This window comes from Andrographis paniculata, unplaced genomic scaffold (assembly GCF_009805555.1).
Source record: "Andrographis paniculata isolate CXL003 unplaced genomic scaffold, ASM980555v1 Contig80END, whole genome shotgun sequence".
Classification (NCBI taxonomy): domain Eukaryota; kingdom Viridiplantae; phylum Streptophyta; class Magnoliopsida; order Lamiales; family Acanthaceae; genus Andrographis; species Andrographis paniculata.
The window spans coordinates 1,667,848-1,691,046 of NW_026137618.1; the positions used below are offsets into that span (position 1 = coordinate 1,667,848).

At 33.3% G+C, this 23,199-nt stretch overlaps 1 protein-coding gene across 10 annotated transcripts in view; it reads right to left on the reverse strand.

Moving 5' to 3' along the window:
- The window catches only part of LOC127241033 (putative late blight resistance protein homolog R1A-10), a 53,480-nt gene that overhangs the window by 27,747 nt on the left and 2,534 nt on the right, over window positions 1-23,199 (reverse strand). For 6 of the 10 annotated variants that reach the window (XR_007836433.1, XR_007836429.1, XR_007836430.1 and 3 more), the window contains exons 3-6: window positions 21,561-21,720; window positions 20,191-20,351; window positions 10,507-10,577; window positions 7,089-7,168 (exon numbers count right to left, since the gene is read on the reverse strand). The gene's annotated coding sequence lies outside the window, so the exon portion shown is untranslated. Of the gene's footprint in view, window positions 1-2,393; window positions 3,796-3,904; window positions 5,411-5,530; window positions 5,632-5,736; window positions 6,121-7,088; window positions 7,169-10,506; window positions 10,578-10,804; window positions 11,000-18,745; window positions 18,906-20,190; window positions 20,352-21,560; window positions 21,721-22,757; window positions 22,776-23,199 lie in introns of those variants that run through there. The other 4 variants (XM_051259911.1, XR_007836432.1, XM_051259913.1 and 1 more) reach the window with 4 other exon arrangements.

A 23,199-nucleotide genomic window follows, 5' to 3' on the forward strand; every position in this document is an offset into this window, starting at 1 on the left:
CAGTATCATATTCTAACATGGTATTAGAGTCAAATTCTCTCCGGATACCATTATAACCGTTATATCCCGTATATATTTTTATATTTTATTAATGTATTTGCTTCTATCCACGATCATGTTGTTATTTTCATGTCGCCTCCGTCTATACTACTACATTGACAGAGTTTACTTTCGACTCTAATGCCGTTGAGAGTCCTATTTTCGACTCTAACTCTATTGAGAGTGTGGGAGTCCTGTTTCCGACTCTAGCTTTGTTGTGAGCGAGCGAGTCTTGTTTCCGACTCTAGCTCTATAGAGTGAGCGAGTCTTGTTTTCGGCTCTAGTTCCGTTGAGAATGAGTGAGTCATGTTTCCAATTATAACTGTGTTGAGAGTTCTGCTTCTGACTCTGATCCAGTGGACAACTACACCACTTTCAGTTAGTCTTGGCCAATTCAAATCTCGGCTATATCTTTTTCGGTCACTTCTGACAAACTCAAGTTTGTTCCATCTTATCTTGAGTTTGAGGAGGGGTGTTAAAATAAATTTAGAAGCGGTATATTATATTTATGGTAGTTATTTTATTTAAAAGATTCATGTGATTATTGTCTTATTTAGACGATTTATATATCACTATAAATATGTACGTATTCTTACGATTGAAAAAGAGAATTTCAGTTTCATATTTTAACAATATGATTTATCTTTTTTATTCTTAATGTTGGCAACAATTTTTAAATTAAATCATACATCGATTTCTGTTAGAAGTCAAAAGTTGAAACTAACTTATCCATTGAATTTTTCACATTGACCGAAAAATCCTTACAAAATGTCAGCGAAAGACTGGAGAACAATGAATTTTATTTATTATATATAATAATTGAATTTACCATTTACCAAGACAATGTCAATGGTGTGTTTATTCTATTTTTTAATTATAGTCTGCAAGGTAAATATATATAGTTTTAAGAAAAAAAAATATATAGTTATTAAATACTTAAACTTTTCTTTTTTTGGACTTTTTATTTGTATTATAGTTACTTTTTATTATTTTTCTTTAAACAATAGTAACAAATAAAAAATCTCATTGTTGACCATTTTTTCCCTGACATCTTGCACGGATTTTTCGGTGTATGTAAAAAATTCAATGGATAAGTTAGTTCCAAGTTCTGATTTCTAACAAAAATTAAGGTATGATTTAATTATTTTTGTTGGATAAGTCAAAGAGTATTCAAAAGGATGAACCGCCTTGATTGGACTAGTTGTTTGAAATTCTCAGTTACGATTAATGTAGTGGTGTGAAAATTAAATTTCCTGTTTGCACATGAAATATTTGATGCATAAGTTACTTTCTCTGAGAACTCTGACACCTAACTCAAAGTCAGGTTTTGATTAGTTTCTTTGTGAGTTAGATAAGTTAAAGAATGTTTACAACAAAAAACAACCCGTTTGATTGGATTGATTTTTGGAACATTGAAATTAGAAATGATGCACTGTTGTTATTTGGATTTAAGTAATCTTAAATCTGAATTTTAAACGATATTGTGTTTTCAGTAGGAATTTTGGAATTAGAGAGTTTTCTTTTTTCTTTTTCTTTTGAAAATTCTTTTGTGTGCATTATTATGTTGGTAAGGGGAACTGAAATTGATACACATATTTGACTCAAACATATTGAATGGGACGTAAAGAAATAATATAGTCAAGCATTATGAAAACTAATTGATTTTTAAATTTTTTAACCATGTTTGCCTCATTGTAATGTAGACTAATTAATTTCTAAATCTCTGTTTATTATTTTTATTTTTAACAATTAAACTTTCACGAAATTTTGTAAGAGTATTTTAGTTTTACAAATAATCACCTTCAAATTATTATTCACACACAAAAAAAAAAAAAAAAAACTATAAAAAAACACAAATCACAAACTAAATACATAGGAAATATTTCTTTAGGGATTCCTATTTCACTAAAATTTTCTTTTACTCAATTCATAAAATTCTCTTTTACTCAATTCATCATGTCTGCTTAATGGATGCATCATCTCTTTTTCCATTAGCAATACATTGTCTTTTCTAAATCACTAATAACGAAAGTATCGTTTGTACAAAAAAATTTAACAAGAGAAAACTAAAAGATAATTATTTTAAAATTTTATTATATATAACACACTTATATAATAGAAGGACAACAAAGTAGACTGACAAAAAATCACTATCAAAATATTAAGAGAACATTCTTAAAACCTTATAACTTAGTCTATCCAATCAAACATATTTAGTGCAAACTTAGAGCAATTTTAAATTAACAATCGTTCAAAAAAAGAGAAATTAAAAATTCACAAAATTCGTCATTAGTCTACACAAATCACATCCTATTTTATATATTTCTGCATTTGAAAATCAGTGGAAACCTATAGGAATGACAATCAATTATATTTTGTTTTTGCCATAGAACAAGCGAAAATTACCAAATGATAAGAGGGAAAAAATATAGTTCCCAACTTCTTAAAAAACTGCACAATCAATACATTTTGTTTCTTACAACAAATCAACCAAACAATTCCCAAACAAAAATGATCAATCAACTCATCAATTTGTTTCCTCGAAAAAGCTTTAACTCAACATGTAACTTTATACATACTCCCGGGAATATTCTCAACCTCTGATGCCCAAGGACTGGATCAAGTCAGCTTTCTTCGGCTGGTGGATGACCTTTTAAAGTATATCTTTGTCTTCGTGTGCTGGATCATATCTTCCAGAATCCTGTCCTCAATCTCCGGCATCTGCTGCTTTGATATATCCTTCTAGTTTGAAGAAGAGCAGAAGACATTGTCTGATAGGTCGCGGTCAGATCCTCTTTCATCCGATCCAAGGGCAGAATATACTGGCTGAAGATGAATTTTCATTCAGCATCATACTGAGGTGGACAAACTTGAGGATCAATTTTATTTTGACCCTTCGCCAGGAATGAGCTTTGACGCCTCGACTGCTTGCATATGACTTGGATTGGTTGGCACTTGCGACTTGTATTTTTGGGTGAGGTAAGGATGTATAGATACCAAAGAAAATCTAAATTCACTCTTAACCTTCCTCTTCCAACCTGTCGATTAGTTTCTTTTGCAGGACAGTTCCCTTGTGCACATGCACAAACGGTGACATGAAGACTTTGAGCATCTGCACTGCACAGCCTTACGATCTTCAGGGTGTTGAACAGCTCTTTGAAGTTGTTTTGGAACAGTGTCCCGGAAAATATGACGTGCTTTTCTCTCTTGAGCTGAACCAGGGATGTCCAAATCTTACTCCTGTTGTTACGAGGAGTATGGCCTTCATCAAGAATCACTAGTTCAGGCATCTCAAGAAGTGTCGACCTCAGAACTTCTAACTTCTATTCAGAAACTGTCGTCTGCCCCTCCTCGCCTACATTTGCTTCATCCACGTGCCTCTGCACCGTTAATTTCTCGAAACGATTGTAGCTAATCCCCAAAAGGCCTCCCCCTCTCTTCCACGAATATATTTTCACCATGCGGATAGCCTCCACATTCTGATCTCTGCTTTCCAAGTACAAAGTATGTTGGCTGGCACGATGTTTATCGACAGATAGTTTGGAAACATCTTTAGATACGTATCAAGGAATACTATTGTCAGACATGTCTTTCCAGTACCTGGTAGATTTGAGTTCTTTAACTCGGCAATATCAGTACTTCCTGCCAAGTCCTTCCAGAGGAACTTAAATCCTTCTCGCTGGTGTTAGTACATATATTCTCGTACACCAACCTTGATGCTCCAAATAGAGCCGCTAGTCATATAAATAGGGGTAGCTGCACAAATTTTAAATCAACCTAAAATTAAACTGACCTACTTTCGGATAAAATAGTAGTGCAGAATTAGGGAGAATAGATAAATTAAAAGGAACAATTTTGATGTTACCAACACTTGGATGATTTTCTAATTTTAGTTTTTTGGATGAATCGCCACATGTTGACAGCAAATACAATACAGTCCTTGATCGTCTTCTAATGTAAATTCATGAAGCCCTCGAGCACATCTACGCTGCTGAGAGTCTTCGTCCTCCCCTCCTCTTGCACATAAACAGCCTGCAGGCCGTGTTAGTTATCATATTGCTTTCTTCATAATAATAATGCTGAATTGATCCTCAATCCGTGTTGAATCAATTATTCTCCATTGAAACTAATTGACTTACCTCATGGCAGGTAATTGTTTCCATTTCTTCCATACCACAGTTAACTCATCAATCAAATTGTCCACCTCCTTCATCAACTCAGCTTTTCTCTGCTCCTCGTCTGTCAGTGGAACGACATTGTCCTCAAAACTGAACTTCTTCGGAAGTGCAGTAGTTTTCAGCTTCGGTGGTATGCATTGTCCCAGATGGTAGTCCAAGAATGGATTCTTCTAGAAACTTGGAGATGTCAAATCGTTTTGGCGTCATCTTCTTCGCTTTGGCCCCTGTCATGAGCTTAAATCATCCCTTTAAGCCAACAGGGCATGTCATCTCCATTACCACTGTTTCTGCTAGTCTGTGGAGCTTTCTAACGCTGTGCCTTTGAGACTGCACTCTCCTGCTCCAATCTGTGTTCTTCGACTTCACAGATTTCCGACAGCCTCCTCCACTTCGTCTTCCTTTGAGGAGAGTTCACTGCAGCCTTCCGTTTTGGAGTTCCCATTCTGCGCTGCCCTGAAGCATCCACAGGCGCGCTGTCCTCTGCAGTGTCAACTCTTTCGTCATTTTTCACTTTTCGGCTCTTTGTGAGAGCGAAGTCTTCATCGCCAGACAGCTCATCCACAACATAAATTATTGAACCTTTGGTAAAAGTATCCACCGAATTGGAGGGCCTATCGGAAGGGCTGTCAGAATTATCCTGGTTGGTGCGGCGATAAGAAAATTTGCATGATCGACGGGGCCTATAAGAAGGGCGGCTGTGCAGCGACTAGCAATGGGAATTGTGAAAACCAAAGAATGGACAATGCTAGAGTGGGCATGAAGGCTCCGAATTTTAAACTATTCGGAAATTATCCTCTTGCAGGTGTCGGGGCAGCTACAGAGAGTGTCTCGAGTTTTAAACTATTTGGTGTGACGGCATCTACTACTGTTTCGGGAAACAATGGTGTTGAGACACCTCTGGAAAATTGCCCGAGTTTCAAACTCTTTGGTACGGACGTAGCTACTGATGCTTATGGGGGTATGAAGGGGCCTGTGGAAAATGGGTTGGGTTTTCGACTGTTTGGGGTGACGACACCAATTGTTGCAGACAAGAGTTCTCTTGGGGGAATGAATGTACCCTTAGAAAATGGGTCGGGTTTTAAGCTGTTTGGCGTGAAGGCCGTGCAAATCACTCCTCGGCTACCCATATATGACCGGCCATGGTTTTCGCCTGTGTGTCCTTCATTTTGAGCTGCTTGGAGCTCTTCATCGACCTGCAGCTCATGGAAGTTCAATTTCAGTATCGAATAAAAGATTAAAACTGCATATTTAGTGAAGATATTGTTCACAGGAGGCATTCAATAACAAATGAGAACTAACAAAATTATTGGAACCTTATCATAAAATCCAGTTGTAGTGGGAAGTTCATCTCCTGTTTCAGGTTGGTCATCCCATCATGTCATGTCAAGAACATGACGGCTCTCCATTTCTTAATCTACAACCATGTTGGAGAAATCATAATGTTACATTTTTCCTCCCTTTGAAGTTTTTACTGATAAGCAAATGAAAAAGAAAAAAAAGGCAAATATTAAAACATTACCACTTCCAAATATATGCTTGATCAATGCAGATATCTAGTTTTGTGTTTCTTCAGTCAGTATAGGTGCCGCCTCCAGCAGCAGCACATCTCTCACAGGATCAACCAACTCGAGAAACGGTACCTGTGCCACTTCATCCTTGTCGAGCAGCCCCATGCTCATCAGTTCAATAGAGATTTTTCTCTCAACCATATCTCGGCTGCACTAACCCTTTCAATGCACCAAAAGTAATCTCCAGCATCTTCGGTGTTATCTCGTACAGAAGAACTCTAATCCTCAGTGCAGGAGACACCAATTCCCTTCTCTCATCTCTTAGTACGATGGCTCTGCCATTCCCCTCGTGCCTCGACCGAGAATCCCTTCTCTCGTCTCTAACCACAATAACTCTGTCGTACATTCCCATTGTTGATTCTGAGTTCATGATTTTGTTGTTGGTTCAAATGTATCATTTCTTTAGCTAATTTGAACTCAATTGGAATATTCTCAATGCATATTTTGATTATAATCAGTACAGAATTTAAAAAGTAGTGGGATAAAAAAAAATTATTATTTTCATGGGAGTAGTTGTGTTGGGTATTCTATTTAGTAATAAATAAATTATAACATATAATTTTTGTAAGACTAACTAGGCTGACATTCCATTTTGTTTTTGTAGAAATAATGGTTTTGACATTTAGTTTTATAACCCATGATTGCAAAACAAGGAAAGAACAAAAAAAAAACCAACATGCAATATAGGCAAAATGTGCATTAACTTTATAAATAACAAAAAAAAATGATATCAATGTATATTTGCATTAGAATTTGGAACAAAAAAAAAAATTAATTTTATACTTACAAAGCACATAAATGGAAGGTCAACTCAAATTCTTCACAAACGACAAATAGAATATTCGACATAGGAATATTTTAACTTTAATGTATACCAAACATATATCTAATAGACCTAATAAGTTATCTGATGTCATATATAAAAACTATGACATTGATAATAAATAAAAATATTTAATCTTTGTCCAATAAAACTAAGTGAGGCAAATAATAAATATCTAAAATAATTTGACAAATTTTCACAATATATTACTAAAAGACAAATATTTGCATTTTCTTTTAAAATAACATCCTACTTAAAAATACAATGTATTCTTTTTTACAATACTATATTAACAGGCTACAAAATTTAAATTGAATACAAATATTCAAATCTAGATATATTTGATGTTCAATCATCTTTTTAAATAATTAGACTTAGCCCATTACAATAGCTACCTTAAACCCATCAAAAGCAATATTATTTTAAGAAATTGTAAATACAAATAAATATTTAAAAATTAAATAAAATAGAAAATGTTACCATTCTGTAGAAATTGAAATCTCATCAAATAATAATAATTTGTTGTGTCTTTTTCTGCCTTCAAACTTGTCTCAAGAATCCTGCAGAAATAGAATATTTTAAAATATCGAGTTATAAAAATGACATTAACAATCCATAAAATATTTGCTTTATTTCCACAATCTCGTTGATTTGAGTTCTTTGTTAAGCATAGAAAAAACTAATTGAATAACAATGATGACACAATCTATCAAACGAAAAATAAAAAGGAATCATAAAAATAGATTGAAAAATATTCACCTCAAGTCAAATAATATTATTTGACTCTCCAAGATTATATGCATGTAGTTTGAAATATTCTAATATTCAATCAATTCTAGATTCTTGATTTAATAAACATAAGAGTCCGAAAAATAAAATAAACTAAAATAAAGTCTTAGTTTAATTCAAATTGTGCCAGACATTTAAAAGAAAAAAAAAAAAAAAAAAAAAAAGATAAATCATATGACCGGGAAAGAGAAAGAAATAAGGGAAAAAATCAATTTTGGTCCCAATATAACTAAAATTTATCAATTTTGGTTCCAATATAAAAAAATTCATCAATTTTGGTCTCAATATAAAAAACTCATCAATTTTGGTCTCAATATAACCAAAATTGATCAATTTTGGTCCCAATATAAAAAACTCATCAATTTTACTCCCAATATAAACAATTTCAATCAATTTTGGTCCAATTATAAACAATTTTAATAAATTTTGGTCCAATTATAAATAATTTTAATCAATTTTGGTCATACCGTTAAAAAACTAACGGAAATTGCTGACGTGGACACGACGGAGGTGACGTGGCAGTGAACCTGGAAAGTACACGGCCATGTACAATTATACACGGCCATGTTGTTACATGGACATACATATTTCAGTGTATAATTATACATGGCCATGTTGTTACACGGTGTACAATTATACACGGTCATGTTGTTACATGACTATGTATATTTCAGTGTATAATTATACATGGTCATGTTGTTACACGGCCATGTACAATTTTACACGGCCATGTTGTTACATGACCTTATACATGACCATGTTTTTACATGGCCATGTATAATTCTACACGGCCGGGTACCTTTCGCTTTCGGTCTAAAATTTTAATTTTTTGTTATATTTTTTAATTTTTAATATTTGAATTTAGAATAGTTGATATAGTTAAAATGGAAAAAAAATCAATAATAATCATAATATATTTAAAATATATCAATTGTAGTTCAAATATAAGTATTTATGGAGTGCGTTCTTTTGAAAGATTTTGTCTAATATTCTATTATTTAACAAAACAAATTCTTTTACAAACATCAATTAATGTATTGAAATAATAAATTAATTTTTAATACTACTATAATATACAAAATTTAAAAATAGTTATGTAATTGGAGGATTGTAAGAGAAAATTTTTTTTATGAATAATAAAATTTTAGACAAAACATTTCGAAAGAATATATCTTATAAATTTTTACATTTGAATCAAATTAATAAATTTTAATTATATTATAATTACTATTGATTTTGTCCATTTTAACTATATCAACTATTTTAAATTCAAAATATTTTTTTTTTAAAAAAAAATATAACAAAAAAATAAAATTTTAAACTAAAATAGAAATGTACATGGCCGTGTATAATTGTACATGGCCGTGTATAATTGTACATGGCCGTGTAACAACATGACCATGTATAATTATACACTGAAATATACATGGCCATGTAACAACATGACCGTGTATAATTGTACATGGCCGTGTACTTTCCAGGTCAATTGCCACGTCACCTCCGTCATGTCTACATTAGCAATTTTCGTTAGTTTTTTAATGGTGGGACCAAAATTGATTAAAATTGTTTATAATGGGACTAAAATTGATGAGTTTTTTATATTGGGACCAAAATTGATAAATTTTGATTATATTGAGACCAAAATTGATGAGTTTTTTTATATTGGGACCAAAATTATCAATTTTGGTTATATTGGGACCCAAATTAATTTTTTCCCAAAAAAATAAATCAAGTATATAAAAATCCTATTTTACTTGTAGCTTTGAATTCGATTTTAAAACTATTTTAACCTCGATACTATCTAGATCCGAAACATCAAAATACAACCAAATCACAAGTAAACACACCCTAAAGTTCATCTACCAAATAAATAAATTAAATTTCATGAATATAAATGAATAAATAAATTTATACTTTGCTATTTTAACAAAATTTTATGAATATATCTAAACAATTTGCAGAAATACTCAAACTAATTTCTTTCTGCAAAATATAAAAATTCCACATAGAATTCTTTTTTCTTTCTTTTTTTAATGTTTATTAGGGCACACCTTTTTATTTATTTTTTTTTTCTTTTTTCAATTTTGATACTACAAAACTAATTCAACAAAATGCTCGTACCCTATGTCCTCTAATCTAATGCAATTAAAGCAGTTTTTATGTTTTGAACATCATCATCCTTATAACTTACCAAAACCCACAGTTCATGAAAATGAAACTCTAAACTTCGGTTATGATCACTCTGGACAAATGGTCAAAAACTGGAATAAATCTTGTAGGCGCAAAGAAATCAAACATAAAGCTAATCTTTCCAGACATATATATCACCAAAATGAATACAAAAAAAATTGTCATTGTTTTATAAACGATGAACATATGCTTTAATGCTGGAAGTGGTTGCCAAGTCAAGAGAAAGCCAAAAAATAGCGATCTTTATTATATGTAATGATTGAAATCAAGAGAGCAATGTGTTTTTTTTTTCTTTTCCGATTAAATTTTTGGATATTAAATAAGTTTTCCTCAAGAAAACATCATCATCGAATCTAATTTTAAATTAAAATTTATAATCTAATAATTATTTAAAATTTTCAAAATTTGTTAATATTTTTAAAATAGCAAAAAAAAAAAAAAAAAAACTTCAAAACACAAATATATACGCCACAAATTATTAATTTAGTACAATAACTTCAACTATAATTATTACATAAGTCATCTCTTAACAATGACTTTTTATCATCACCATCTAATAATTAATTATTTTATAAAATGATAGTTTCTGATTGAGAAAAAAGAAAGCATATATGAAAAATGAACCAGTCATCGAAAACAACTACATATTCGACCATATTTTAAGAAATTGCAAAGAAAAATAACGAATTTTTTCACTGAACCCAAAATATTTTGACACACTTTCTAATTAATATTATAAAAATACCATGTATAAATATATTTACACAAATTATAAAATACATTATATCTATTTAAAAAAATCAATAATTCAATATAAAATAGTATTTTATATTCAATGCACTTCCTTATATCTAACCTTAAAAATACATCAAACACAAAACAAATACACTCAAATATACCAAACAAAATAAATACTTACAGTTTTTGTAGAAATTGGAAAGGAACGGGAATTCCTATCTTCTTCTGTTTTCAAAATTGCCTATAAGAAAACTGCATACATAGAATATATTTTACAAACGTTAGATTTATATATAATCATTGGAACATTTATTGTTTTATTTTATTTTTTATTTATATCCATATTGTGCTATGCCTATAAATAAATGTTTGTTTTATTATTTATGCAATTAATTATTTTCCTCTCAAATTTTTACATCATATCAGAGCCAATAGATCAAAATTATGTTTGGCAACTTCCGGCCATCACCGACTCTCACCTCTGGCACCATTGTGTTCCTCGTCGTCCGGAGACCCTTCTCCAGAAAAATCTCGCTGATTAGCGGCGCATGTAGGTCACATGCGCCGGTCAACTCTCATGCTACCAGAACTTTGACCGGTGCGTGAGAGCCAACCCGACATCAATCGCTGCCATCTTTTGTTTGCCGCCTCATCTCGTCCTCCTCTACATCAAGCTGTCATTGGATTTGATTTTTGTGACAGTTTTATTTTTTGGATTTTTCTGTCATGTTTATGTAATCTACCGGTTGTTGTATGATAACCGAATTTTTTGTATTATTTAATCTTGTACAAATCCACAGGAAATTTATATTCGAAAATCAGTGAGTGGAAGTTTATAGAAAAGCGATCAGATATAGTAATTGTCGTGGTTGTAGACCCTGAGTAGTTATCACAATTATTTATACTCTTTTTACTGGTGAGTTTCCAGGTCGAACACAAGGATTTTAAGTCATGAATTTCAACGGTGAAAATCTTGAAAAGGGGACGAAAAAATGCAAGAAGGGATCCGCTTGCAGCGGACCCAAAAGCTAGACTATAGAAAGCAGTAATTAAAGCGGTAAAAATGAAGTGAGCGAAAGTGAACGAAGCGAGGGCAGAAGATGAAGTGCCAGCGGTAACTAGATGATTGGGACATGAGCGGAAATGGGGACCAGATGAATGGGACATGGATTGATGGTGGTTAGTGAGTGAACGGGACATGAGCGAGCGGCACATTATATGTATATATATATGAGCGACAAAGAGTGAATGAGATATGTTGTGTCTGAACTGTGCGTTACTAAATGGATAGATTTCCCTGGATGTAGTGAGCGAGCGATGTAAGTGTGTTATCGAAAATATATGTATTTTACGGACGCGGAGAGAAGGGGGTAATGTAATTATATAAACTGAATGTAAAGAATTCATAACACTGGAATTTGACCTTAAGGGATTCACAACAAGACTTCAATGACACCCAGAATCGAGACATTATAAGAAAGAAACCCTACTGTCACTAGGAATCTCTGTGACCTAATAGATCACCACCTATGCCCCGTTAATTTTCCCAATATCTGCCTCATTAGTGGTTTTACCCTTCTATTACCTCTTTTTAATCAAAATTGAATTCAAAACAGTAGTTAAGCAGGTCGACAAGGCTCCCGCGCACTTAACTACATTGAACTACCTTGAAACTGCTTTTGGCGCATAACAAGGCTCAAATAATCAATTCTTCTCTTGCTCTAAACCAGTAAAATGAAATTCTCTAAATTCAAACTTTATACAAGTGTGTAAAAAGTTGGAAGAAATGAGGATGAAGACCTGAATGATATTTCATTATCTACTATGAAAGCAGGAAAAGACTAGAGCTATAAAGATGTAAAGGAAAACAGTAATCTAATCTAAGAAAGCTGTAAAGACTTGGCCAAGGGAGAAGGGAAACCCCTACTCCCTTGGCCATTCCTGTGGAGAATTCCCTGACAGGGTTGGAGCTCTCGAAGACAGGAAGACGACTTGCTTACGAAAAGTAATTGCTAAGAGTATTTTTAATCGAAGTATCGATCTCTTTTCGTAAAGATATCTGGCGCTATTTATAGCAGGTGGAATGGGGCGGTTGCAATCGGTTGCTGGGCGGTCCAACCGCTGGGTAGTTAGGCGGTTACTGGTAGTTATTCTGTTGAAACAGTTGCTGGCCATAACTCCCAGGGCGTTCGCTTTGATTGCATTGAACTGTAAGTGCTCAGATCTTCCTTGCTTGCCGGAGAGCTGGAGGGCATCAGCACAGCTAGGCTCGCTTGTGCTGGTTGGAAATGAAATGGTTGTACCGCTGCAGTTGGAACACTTAGTTAGAATCTGGTGATACTCTGCAGCGGTGGGCGTCTTGGCTGTTGCTTGCAAGCGGGAGAGGCTATCGCTTGCGGGCGGTGAAGGCTGCCGCTTGCCTCTCATGCCTTAGTATTTTTCAGGAAGTATTCTGGGCGCTTGTGAGCGGAGGTGGCTGTCGCTTGTGGCGTCTGCCTTAGCTTTTTTGGCACCAGACTACCGCTTAAAAAGGGCAAAAATCGTTAATAATCTCAACAACGAATTCTGGATCATGCCAAGCGATATAGATCATTAATGTATGCCATTAATGAGTCATTGTGATGATTTTTATATAGAAATTCAAGTAATACACAGTTTCGTCAAGCTATTAATGAGTCATTGTGATGGTTTTTATATAGAAATTCAAGTAATACACAGTTTCGTCAAGCTAAGAATATGCTCAGATTTGGAGTCATCATTGTATTATATCGGTTTAGTATTAATACTGTCATCGTCAAGGTCATGAAATTCAGAATTATCATGTTAGACCGCTCTGGAATGCGTGAAATATTCGGTCTTCTTATCACCCTGCATCTGCAACCCTTTAAAATATCATGAATCATACGCATCAAGTTCTTGCTTCCAGTTTCTCTCATGTCATGGCCATTTCATGTAGTCCTTTGATTTTGGTTGTTGCAAACATATGACACCTACACTTGGTCTCTTGACTGGTGCATACCATGTGTCATCTTCATCACCTATACAAACTACTAATGGGAGCCACATGATTATCACACATTCGAGATGTATATCTTTACAATTTATACATCTTTCTGATACTTACTGCATTCTCTACTTGACATTAAATCATGTATCAGTTGACCAATTAATTGGGTAGAGACTTATTGTTACTTTCTCCTCTTCAGGTGTGCAGGTTCAGGATCAATGTACGAGTCAAATTCTTGAGACAGGTCTACGAGTGGGTCATCGATTTTTGGTACAATCTTTAAAAATTGCTCTCTATAATTTTTCTGCTGTTTCTACTAACACTCCCCTTACTATCCTTCCTTCCCCTAGTCTCTAGTGGCCCGTTTGTCTATGTCATGCATCTTCATCTAAAATTCAGTCTCTATTTAGTAAAAGTCATTTGAGTTCTACTAGTTTTGAGTCATTTGACTATTTACACTATCGTTTGGAAAATTAATCAGCCTTATCCTTTCCAGAAATGTGTTGATCGCAAGTAAACCATTTTCTTTAGTTCATTTTGATATTTTGAGTCCTTCTCTTGATCCCTATATAAGTAAGTGTCCTTATTATGTCATATTTATAGATGATTACTCCCACTTTATATGGATATATTGTTTGAAACACATCAAAATTACCTGAAATATGGTATCCTCCGTCCACTCAATGGTGTTGATTTTATCCTTATTCCTTTGGATGAGCGTTTCAAATTAGAACCTCCTGCATGTTTATATTGTCTTCTCGTTTATGGGATAGTGCACAAAGGTTATAGGCTTTAGGATCTAATCTCTAAATGGTTGTGTATCTATCATCATTTACATTTTGAGATAGTGTAATACTTTCTATCATGTCTAAATTCCATATCTTATCTCTTTTTGGTTCACCTTCATTCATGTCATATCTCATCGACCACATCAAGTAAGTCATCTACCTAGTCATTTGTGTGATTATTATTATTTTCTACTATGTTAACTCTACATTAGCCTAGTTCATTTCATGAAGAAAATTATGATCCATTGTGGCGACAAACAATGTCTCAACAATTGCAAACTTTAGAGAAGACTAATTCATAAGTCTTTGTTGATTAGCCTATTGGCTGCAAATGGATTTTCAATATTAAAACTAAGTTTGATGTGTCATTTGAGTGTTACAAGGCTCGTTTAGTTGTGAAAGGCTAATAATAGGGACATGACATTAAGTACAAGGAAACCTTTGCTCTAGTGGCACGTCTTACCTATGTTTGTTGTTTAATTGTAATTTCAGTTGTTCGTAAGTGATCTCTTTTTCAGTTAGACGTCAAGAATGACCTTCTCCATGTTGATCTCTTTGAGAATTTTTATATGGCATTTCCTGTTGGTTCTTTACCTTCTTCTAAAGTCTGCAAATTGTGACGTGCTCTTTATGGCTTAATACAGACTCTTAGTTCTTGGTTTTCCAAGTTAAGTTCAGCTCTTCTTCAGTTTGGCATCACTTCTAGTTCACATAACTCTGTCGTTTTTTGTTCAACGAAGTATTTGTGGTATCATTGTGTTACTTCTCTATGTTGATGATATGATCCTCATTGGGAATGATCATTCTAGCATATTTGATTTACATAACTACCTTTGTAAGCATTTTTCTATGAAAAGTCTTTTCCATCTTCGGTATTTCTTGGGTCTTGAGTTTTTGGATGGTTCTAATGTATATTACATGTCTCAAGCCAAGTCGGTCTCACTAATTGCAAGATAGATATGACACCTCTCGATGTTGGATGTTGTCTTACATCAATGGATGGGACTCTTCTTGAAGAGCCTTCTCTTTATCGCCAAGTTATTGGCATATTGATTTACTTGACAGTCGCTCATTCTAATATTGTTTACGTTGTCCATCTGCTAATCAATTCATGTATGCACCTCGCACTACTCGTTACTCTGCAGTTCTGCGTATTCTTCGTTGTCTTAAGGGAACACTATTGCATAGATTAAACTTCTCAAATCAGTCTCTTTTAACTTTATCTGGTTACTCTGATGCTGATTGGGCAAGTGATCCTGCGGATCGTCGCCCCATCACTGGTTTTTGCTTCTTTATTGGCGATTATTTTGTCTTCTGGCGTAGAAAGAAACAAATAGTTGGCTCTCATTCCAGTACTAAATTCGAATATTGTGCCCTTGCTGATCGCTACTTTTGAGCTCCTGTGGTTTTATTGATTACTTGATGACCTTAAAGTATCGCATTCATCTCTTATTCCTTTGTATTGCGACAATAGAAGTGCTATCCTTATTTTTTACAATGATATTTTTCACGAGCCCACCAAATAAATCGAGATTGATTGGCATCTTGTTAATCATCATAATACTTATGGACATGTTAAGTTAGGCCCTGTATATTCAAACAATCGAACTGCAGATGTTTTTCATACCTCCGGAGTTGGATCGGTGCTAGGCCAACTCCCGTGGATGAGCCGGCTTGAGTCCATTCGAAATTGAATATTAATTAAATTGATTGAATAGACTACTCATGTAAGAAATGGGCACATTCCTTTTCCGTAGCGGTATTGACGATGGGTGACCACTATGAAATCTCCTACGGTGCGTGTTACTAAGGACAAAATTGTGCTAGAATGACTCGTGTTGACCTGTGGGACCAATCTATGATCCTGGCACACCCGGATTTGCGGGGCTTGCAACCCGGGGTGTCACAGTTGATATCAGAGTTGACCTGCGACAGACAAAAATTTTTAGCCTGACTGTGGAGAGGCCTAGCAATTATTTTTTTTTTATAGCAAAGGTTGCGACCAAATTGGGCTGCCTACTTACCCGAATGGGATCAAGTCATATGTAGTTCTGCTGATACAAGCTATAAAGTCCAAGCCAAGCATGCATACCAGACAAGCCTAGGTATGCCTAAGGCATCAACACTAACAAGCCTATTAAGTCTAAGCATAAGTGTCCCAAAGACAAATAAGTAGGTGAAACCTGCTACCTGAAACGGGAAGTTGGGAGACCGTTTGCATCCGCTCAAAAGAGGCCTCTAGTCGATGAAGGGATATCTTTCGGGAGAAGTGTCTGTGAAATTGGAAGAGAAACTGCTAAAGTCGCTAAGGCATCCGCGACATAGTTCCCCTATATATATATATATAAGGTATCCGCAAAGTCGCATCCCTAAGCCACAATCGAATACACATAAGGCATCGCTAGAGAGTTCAGTCACTTGTCTCGGAGGAGATCAAAGAGATGCATGTTGTCGAATCTGTCTCAATCCATAGTGCTATCAGTCCTTGATCAATCGCTATCCAAACTCCAGTTTGAATAATCGTCAGCTCTGCCAAAGTGTTCGTCGCCTACAGAATCAGAGTCTGAAACACTATGAGTACTACTCTTTCCGAATCTCGGATAATACCTGCCGCTCCAGATTGCCAAGCGAAGAACCATTTGTGTTAAGCTTAAACCATCCCGGAGACGGTGCCTCCCAACGCACCATAATTGGAGGCCAAGGAATCAGAGCGGGATATCAAAATCCAAGCCCATCAGTTATATGAATATTGCCTTCCCAATGTCGACGTTGAAGAATCCTAGCACGGCAAAAAGTATGCAAGTGTGAATGAATCCGCAAGAAGACACGCGAAGCCCCCTGTGCTTCGCATTGTTCCGAGCAATCCAAATGAACTATAGTATCAACAACGGAACATAAGCTCTAATACTCTGAGAATATGCCAAAGAAAGCCTCTATGAGGACACAAATAGATGCAGTGCATGTGTTTTCGGCAAAGATAGCCTGAAAAGCTCCGTAAAATGCTCCAACACTCGCTAGGCAACCGCCGAACCAATAAAGAGATGTGGAATAGTCTCCACCTCTATATGATAACAATGACATCGTGATGCAATCGAGACCCTATAGTGCTAAAGGATCGCGTCCGTCAGAATTCGTCGCTGAAATAATCTCCATAGGAATACTGACATCATCGCAGTCAAGATACATGACCATAGTATCCCTATAGAGGCCTAGTAGTTGATAGATCATTGGGGTACAACATGGACGTTTCATTCTTAAGTGCGGGAGGATGTAATACCCCCAAAGTTGGGCCGGTGCTAGCCCAACTCCCGTAGATGAGCCAGTGTCAGGCCATCAAAGATTGAATAGTAAATAAATTGGTTGAATATACTACTCATGTCAATAATGTGCATATTTCTTTTTAGAAGCCCTACTGAAAGAACTCTAGAGTTAAGCGTGCTTATCTTAGAGTAATTTAAGGATGTGTGACCCCCTGAAAAGTCTCTCACAGTGCACATGAGTAAGGACAGAACTCTGCTAGAAGAACTCGTGTTGACTTGTGGGCTAGTCTATGATCCGGGCAAGCCCGGCTTTGCGGGGCTTGCGGGCCGGGGTGACACACACATTATGTCGCTCAGTTTTGTTCTCTCTTACACAAACTCAAGTTGACATTTACGGCTTGGAATATTTATTTGTTTATCTTATTATTCATTTTTATCCATTTTAGACTATGCCTATAAATAGGCATTGGCTTTATTTTTAATGTACCTAATTATTCTCCTCCCAAAATATTATAGTAATGAGAACAACAATTCATGTAACCTTTACTATAAAGGTTTTTCCATCTTCACCAATTTTGGTTTTTAAATTTGGCAAATTAGTTTAAGTTTTAGTCAAACTTGGGGTGTAATTAATTAAACTTTAATGTATATAGATATGTATATATATAAAGGCTAGATCTAATCAAATAACAGTTAATGCATAACAACATCAAAAGAGAAAAGGAAAACATATAAAAAATATATATATATTGAAAATGAAACATCATCTTGAGTTTTTATTTAACGCTCCAAATAATATATATAAATATGAAATCATTGAATTATCGACTACTTAATTAAGGATTTAAGAAGCATATGATAAAATCATTTTGCCAAGAAAGAGATAAAATAATTTTGAATTATAGTCCGACCTTAAGTACATAAAAACCTTAGATCCAGTTGAATCATAGCCTAAAACTGAATGAATTACAATATCAAAAATCAATCAAATGAGTAACAAGAATCCATATAAAAATAGATTGAATATCTCGACTACTTAATTCTCTGGAATTAGTTTTGATCGTTTTCCAAACTCAAATATATTGAAAATATCTCAAGTGTATCGAAAAGTGAGATGCAGTTGAGTCGTACCTAAAAAGTAAATGAATGGAAATATCAACAACGAATCGAATCTAGACTAGTCAATTCTATGAAATAATTTTTAGTTTATGTTTGACCTTGAGTATGTAAAAAATATCTTGAGTATATCAAAAACAATGATCCGGTCGAATAGTAGCTAAAAGTGGAATGAATAACAATACCATAAGAATATCAAAGGAGAAATGAAAACACAATAATGTGAATAGATTGAAAAAGCAACATAACCTTTTGTTAAGATGTCACTCCGCGAATAATGGATCACAAATGTGTAATCTCCAAATTCTCAAGTACTTAATTCTCCGAAATAATTTTGAGTTTTGTCTAACTTTGAGTATATTGAAAAATTCTCGAGTGTATCAAAAATTTAGATCCAGTTGAATCGTACCTAAAAACCAAATGAATAGTAATATCAACAATGTATCGAGTTCTAAATTACGCAGTTCTCCAAATTAATTTGGATTTTTTGTCCAACCTCAAGTATATCGAAAAAAATCTTGAGTATATAAAAAGCTTATATCCGGTTGAATTGAAGCTAGAAATTGAATGAATAACAATACCAACAATGTATCAAAGCAGAAATGAAAATGCATGTATAAGAATAGATTTTAAAGGAAACATAACCTTTTTTTAAAAAACTCAACTCTCCAAATAATTGATCGAAAATGTGAAATCTCCAATCTCTTGACTACTTAATTATCCAAAATAATATTGATTTTTGTCCAACCTTGAGTATATTGAAAATATCTTGACCTCATAAAAAACTTAGATCCAACTAAATCATACCTAAAAACTAAATGAATAACAATATCAACAATGGTTTGAATTCACGCCATCTCAGTTCTCTGACTTAATTTTGAGGTTTTATCCAACCTCGACTATATGGAAAAAAATATTGATTACATAAAAAACTTAGTTCTAGTCGAATCATAGCGGATAATTGAATGAATAACAATACCAACAATTTACAAAGCAAAAAGTAAAATGCATGTATAAGAATAGATTGAAAAAGAAACATAACATTGTGTTTAAAAGCCACTCTATAAATCATGGATCTAAAACATAAAATCTTGAAATTCTCGACTACTTAATTCTCCATAATTAGTTTTGAGTTTTTCCAACCTCGAGTATATCAAAAATAATCTTGATTACTTCAAAAACTTAGATCTACTGGAATCGTAGTGAAGAATTACATGAATAACAATACCAACAATGTACAAAGCTAAAAGGAAAATGCATGTATAAGAATAGATTGAAAAAGAAACATAGACTTGTGTTTAGATACCACTCTGCAAATAATGGACCTAAGAAGATCTAAAACATAAAATCTTTAAATTCTCAACAACTTAATTCTTCGGAATTAGTTTTTAGTTTTGTCCAACCTCAAGTACATTGAAAAAATCTCGAGTGTATCGAAAAGTGAGATGCAATTAAGTCATACCTAAAAAGTAAATGATTTGCAATATCAACAATGAATCAAATCTAGACTAGTCAATCCAAATCAATTTTTAGTTTTTGTCCGACCTCAAGTATATAAAAAAAAATCTTGAGTATATCATAAACATAAATCTGGTCGAATAGTAACTAAAAGTTAAATGAATAACAATACCATTAGTATATCAAAGGAGAAATGAAAATGCATGAATTAGAATAGATTGAAAAAACAACATAACCTTGTGTTTTGATGCCACTATGCGAAAAATGAATCACAAATGTGTAATCTCCAAGTTCTCGACTTCGTAATTCTCCGAAATAATTTTGAGTTATTGTCCAACTTTGAGTATATTGAACAATTCTCGAGTGTATCAAAAACTTAAATCCGGTGAAATCGTACCTAAAAACAAAATGAATAGTAATATCAACAATGTATCGAGTTCTCAATTACACAATTCTTCAAATTACTTTGGAGTTTTTGTCCAACCTCAAGTATATCGTAAAAACTCTCAAGTAAATCAAAAAAAATCTTGAGTATATCAAAAACTTAGATCCGGTTGAATCGTAGCTAGAAATTGAATGAATATTAATACTAAAAATTTTTCGAGTTCTCAATTACGCAATTCTCCAAATTAGTTTGGAGTTTTTTGTCCGACCTCAAGTATATCGAAAAAAAAATCTTGAGTATATCAAAAACTTATATCTGGTTGAACCGTAGCTGAAAATTGAATAAATAACAATACGAACAATATATCAAACCAGACACCAAAATGCATGTATAAAAATAGATGATAATAGAAACATAACTTTACTTTTAAATTCCACTATCCAAATAATTCATCTAAAATGTGAAATCTTAAATTTCTCTACTACTTAATTATCTGAAATAATTTTGATTTTTGTCCAACCTTGAGTAAATTGAAAATATCTTGACCTCATCAAAAACTTAGATCCAACTGAATCACACCTAAAAACTAAATGAATAACAATATAAAAAATGCTTTGAATTCACGCCATCTCAGTTCTCTGACTTAATTTTGAAGTTTTATCCAACCTCGAGTATATGGAAAAAAAATATTGATTACATAAAAAACTTAGTTCTAGTCGAATCATAGCGGAGAATTAAATTAATAATAATACCAACAATGTACAAAGCAAAAAGGAAAATGCATGTATAAAAATAGATTGAAATAGAAACATAACATTGTGTTTAAAAGCCACTTTGTAAATCATGGATCTAAAACGATCTGAAACATAAAATCTTGAAATTCTCGACTACTTAATTCTCCGGATTTAGTTTTGAGTTTTTCCCAACCTCAAGTATATTGAAAAAATCTCGAGTGTGTCAAAAAGTTAGATGCAGTTAAGTCGTACCAAAAAAGTAAATGAATGGCAATATCAATAATGAATCGAATCTAGACTAGTTAATTATCCAAATTAAATCTTAGTTTTTGTCCGACCTAAGTATATAAAAAAAAAATCTTGAGTATATCAAAAACATAAATCCGGTCGAATAGTAACTAAAAGTTAAATGAATAACAATACCATTAGTATATCAAAGGAGAAATGAAAATGCATGAATTAGAATAGATTGAAAAAGCAAGATAACCTTGTGTTTTGATGCCACCCTGCGAATAATGAATCCCAAATGCGTAATCTGCAAGTCTCGACTTCTTAATTCTCCGAAATAATTTTGAGTTATTTTCCAACTTTGAGTATATTGAACAATTCTCGAGTGTATCAAAAACTTAAATCCGGTTGAATCGTACCTAAAAACAAAATTAATAGTAATATCAACAAAATGTATCGAGTTCTCAATTATGCAATTTCTCAAATTAGTTTGGAGTTTTTATCCAACCTCAAGTATATCGAAAAAAATCTTGAATATATCAAAAACTTAGATCTGGTTGAGTCATAGCTAAAAATTGAATGAATAACAATACCAACAATGTATCAAACCAGAAACGAAAATGCGTGTATAAGAATAGATTGTAACAGAAACATAACTTTATTTTTAAATTCAACTCTCCAAATAATGGATCTAAAATGTGAAATCTCCAATTTTTCTACTACTTAATTATCTGAAATAATTTTTATTTTTGTCCAACCTTAGTATGTTGAAAGCATCTTGACGTCATCAAAAACTTAGATCCAACTGAATCACACCTAAAAACTAAATGAATAACAATATCAACAATGCTTTGAATTCACGCCATCTCAGTTCTCTGACTTAATTTTGAGGTTTTATCCAACCTCGAGTATATGAAAAAAATATTGATTACATAAAAAACTTAGTACGTGTAGAATCGTAGCGGAGAATTGAATGAATAACAATACCAACAATATACAAAGCAAAAAGGAAAATGCATGTCTAAAAATAGATTGAAAAAGCAACATAACATTGTTTTTAGAAGCCACTCTGCAAATCATGGATCTAAAACGATCTAAAATATAAAATCTTTAAATTCTCGACTACTTAATTCTCTGGAATTAGTTCTAAGTTTTTTCCAACCTTAACTATATTGAGAAAATCTCGAGTGTATCAAAAAGTGAGATGCAGTTAAGCCGTACCTAAAAACTCTATGAATGGAAATGTCAACAATGAATCGAATCTAGACTAGTCAATTCTCCAAATTAACTTTTAGTTTTTGTCCGACCTCAAGTATATAAGAAAAAATCTTGAGTATATCAAAAACATAAATCCAGTCGAATAGTAGCTAAAAGTTTAATGAATAACAATACCATTAGTATATCAAATGAGAAATGAAAACGCATGAATAAGAATGGATTGAAAAAGCAACATAACCTTGTGTTTAGATGCCACTCTGAGTATAATGGATAAAAAATGTATAATCTCAAAATTCTCAACTACTTAATTGTTTGAAATAATTTTGAGTTTTGTCCCACTTTGAGTATATTGAATAATTCTCAAGTGTATCAAAAATTTAGATCCAATTGAACCGTACCAAAAAACTAAATGAATAGTAATATCAACAATGCATCGAATTGTTGATTACGGAAATCTGCAAATCAATTTGGAGTTTTTGTCCAACTTCAAGTATATCAAAAAATATCTTGACTATATCAAAAACTTAGATCCGGTTGAATCGTAACTAAAAATTGAATGAATAACAATACAACCAATGTATCAAACCATAAACGAAAGTGCATGTATAAGAATCGATTGTAAGAGAAATAAAACTTTATTTTTAAATTCCACTCTCCAAATAATGGATCTAAAATTTGAA